The sequence below is a fragment of the Trachymyrmex septentrionalis genome, unplaced genomic scaffold (assembly GCF_001594115.1).
Source record: "Trachymyrmex septentrionalis isolate Tsep2-gDNA-1 unplaced genomic scaffold, Tsep1.0 scaffold83, whole genome shotgun sequence".
NCBI classification, from domain to species: Eukaryota; Metazoa; Arthropoda; class Insecta; order Hymenoptera; family Formicidae; genus Trachymyrmex; species Trachymyrmex septentrionalis.
The window spans coordinates 545,003-548,805 of NW_017306018.1; the positions used below are offsets into that span (position 1 = coordinate 545,003).

Below are 3,803 nucleotides of genomic sequence, written 5' to 3' on the forward strand. Positions count from 1 at the left end.
TAACTTATTTTATAAAAAAAATGTAACTATATTTTGTGAACTAAGTATATACACAGCTATTATAAAAAAAGAAAGTAAAAAGAGTTTTTTTTATTTTATTATTATATATTAATTAATATTTTTTAATTATGGCATTTACCTTATGTCTTATGCTATTGCACTAATATTTACCGACCGTCTATAAATAGAATGGAAACAGACCTTAAAATCAGAATTGTCTGCTGTTGTAAATATAGATATACTTACTTATCGACTGTGTAATCTCGACAGTAGATAAAATAACCTACAAAGGATTTATTGGATTTCTATATTTGCAGCTGTAAATTTTAAGATCTCAGAAAACAATTTAGCATGATGTTATCGACATTTTTAAGTTGTTCTTAATACTACTCAATGATATATGTAACAATGTCCAAAAAATGTTATCTACAAATACATTTCATAATTTTTTCTATTTTTTTAAATTGAATTTTATTGTACATCGCCGCCGATACACACTTCTAACAATATTTTGTTATCAATCTGGATAATATATTTCCTTTATATTTCTCGTAACATTTTTTTTCCTCTCTTTTTCTTTCGATATCCTCTCTTATATTCCTCAATATTTACCAATTATATTTTCAGTACCTATAAAAAGAAAAAGTATGACACACAATACGATTAAAGTAAACTAATTTTATGAACAGGTTTGCACTGCAGCGGCTATTAACCAATCAATCAAAGCGACCATAGAAATCAATCAAAGCGACCATAGAAATACGCGCGCGCTGCTACGATTCGAATTCAATACGAGCCACGAAGGAGGCGTCGCGGCGTCGCGACGTTGCGACATGTGCGACATCGTCAGTCTAAACGTGCTCGTCGTTCCATACGCATTGTCGTATGTCGTTTCAAGTCCGCTTCGATTCAAATTTGTGACGAATAGTCATGTCTCCCCGTTTTCCAATATAAAATTAAGAGAGGACACGTTCAACGACGGTGTAAGTGACAATAAACTGTGAAAGATTAATATTTAAATATCTTTTCGATTTATAGAACCAGAAATTTTAAAAGGTATAGGACATTTTTACAGATTGAGTTTTTGATAAATTCGTGTAGAATCTAAATTTCTATATAGAATATCATAATTCTTGTTATTTTTATGTTAATAAATGACTGATTTAATTTCAGAATTATAGATAGATTCAGGATTAAAGATAAAATTTTATTTATATTTAGTCACAATGTGAAATATATCTGACAAAAGATCTGTCATAACTGTTCTGAACCAATTTGATTCTTATTGAAATATATAATTAAACACAAAAAACTGAATAATACATATTTTTTTATATAGATTTAATTTGAGATTTGGAGCAACCTTATGAGTGACCTACAATGGCAACAGCAGTAGTGAAATAAAGCTGTAAGAGTAAGAAATTGACCAATTACAGTAGAAGGTGAGAAGAATAGTTAACTGTGATTGGTCAGTTTCTTACTCTTATGTGGTAAGAGTAAGAAATTGACTAATCACAGTTGATTATTCTTCTCACATTCAACTGTGATTAATCAATTTCTTACTTTTACAGTCTCATCCATTACTGCTATTTGCCATTGTAGATTGCATTATAAAAAATTAATGTTTATATTTGTTTATGTTGGTTTCTTTATATACTTTGTAATTACATATTAAAATTTTTCAAAAATCTAATATTTTAATAATACTTTTATTCCCAAGAGGATAACCACTAAATGAAATATTATCCCACAAATTACATGATTTTATATGATTTCATCTGTTTACAAATAATTTTTTTCACTACATATGAAGTCATTTGGTAAAGTATACGAATTTATTTAATATTATACAATGATTTATTGTGATTGCATATGTAATTATCGGACATAAAGATTTTATATGAATTTTATAATGATTTCGAGAATTCTGTCCCACAATTACATTAAGTGGTTATCCTTTCGTTCATCCCCATTAAGCTTTGAAGATTTTTATCGTCCCTTAAATCTCCAATTGAGCCAATATAAAAAGATTTATGTTCAAATTTTTGTATTAAACAACATATTAAAAAGAAATTAAATCAGCCCTGGCAGTTGTCTGGACCCTGTGATAAAATAGAAAGTGTTTTAATTTTACAACAGAAAAACAAAATATATTATTCGTTTTCTTTTTTACTTAAAATTCTCTTTTGTTAGTCTAGATTAAGTGACAAAAAAGAATCTATTAAAATCTTTACAAAAAAATAATAAGAAAAATGTTTAATAGCAGAAATTAATAAAATTTAATAGAAATCAATTTAGAATTTTAAAAAATTGTAAAAGGTTTATTTTTTAAGATATATTTGATAATTAAACAGTTCTAAAATAGTGGCATGCAGTCAAATTTTTTCTAAAGGAAAATTGATTATGTAAATTAATTAATAAATCAATCCCAATTATATACGTACATCATTTATAATATAAGAGAGAGTACAATAATATTGTCTGTAATTCACAAAATTAATCCATAAACTACGCATATGAATACTATATTTTCGGTGTCTTTTTGTTTCAAGCGAATAGTAGCAATATTGTGTAACGAATAACTAGGTCAAACTTTATACTTTATTCGGTCAAGCGATCGTGACGTATCTATCCTTTAATCTCTCAATTTATCTAAGTAATGCAATCATGTAAAAAAAGCAACATTTATACATATTCCTTATTCCATGAAGTTGTACCGTTTTCAATGTATCTCAAAATATATTTGCAAGCCCGTTAGATGTAATATATATTGTTGCATAAAGAATTTAAAATCATTTTTTAATTCTTTATGTAATAACATTATCAAAATTTAAAAAATTAAAAAAATTGTTACTTATGTTTAACCTTTCATATTGTAAAAGTTTACAAATTATCAGTTAGAATTCTAAATTCATGAATATACGAAATGATGCAATTTTTATACGAAAAAGCATTTGTAATGTCGTGTGTATGCGAAATACCATAACGAATAGATAGTTAGACTTGACATATTACTGCAGACATATTACTGGCATATTACTGTGACTATAGGTCTAATCAATGGAAACCATCAATTATAGTATGACATTTAGTATATAAAACGTAAATTATTATAAAATATTTACTCATCAAGAGAGATATTGCTTCAAAGTCTTGTTATTGGATATTTTATTCTTTTATGTTAGTCGACCTTTATGAATTAACCTTGAATCTAAGTTAAATCGTTTGACTGCGATAGGTACATCGCGTTCTCATTCGCAGTGAATGTGCTTGTACAATATGTGTATAATATGTTATTGTACTTACATATGAATTCAGACAAATCAAAATGTATTAAAATTTTAACTCTTAATATGCATGATCGTTTTGTCACCTTTACTACTATACATAATAGGTCTTTTGTGTCTTGGATTAATTTTTATTGCTTTCACAAATAAAAATTATTAAGTGATTTATACAAATATTTTGACATTTTTAAAAGATATTTGTAAAGTTGTATATTTATAAATAATTGTGTATAAATGTTATAATTAATTGTAGTCGGCAAAATGAGAAAATTGCACTTTTTTATATGCAAATACAAAACTATGAAACAAAAATATTTAAAGAAATATTATATTCCAAATCTTGAAAATAAATATTCTAAATTAATAAAGAAAATTGTTTGAGTACCAGCTATTCCAAAGTTTAGTTGTGAAGTAACTTAAAAACGATATTTTTTTATATTGAGAAAATTACAACTAAGAGAATACATCTTAAATTTTTTTTTTAATATTTTTAATTTTATATATATTTTTAAATAT

General features: G+C 25.7%; 1 protein-coding gene across 1 annotated transcript in view; it reads left to right on the forward strand.

Annotated features, from left to right (window-relative positions):
• The first annotated feature begins 866 nt into the window (after window positions 1-866).
• The window catches only part of LOC108754977 (osmotic avoidance abnormal protein 3-like), a 12,352-nt gene continuing 9,415 nt past the window's right edge, over window positions 867-3,803 (forward strand). The window contains exon 1 of the mRNA XM_018497670.1: window positions 867-983. The gene's annotated coding sequence lies outside the window, so the exon portion shown is untranslated. The remainder of the gene's footprint in view (window positions 984-3,803) is intronic.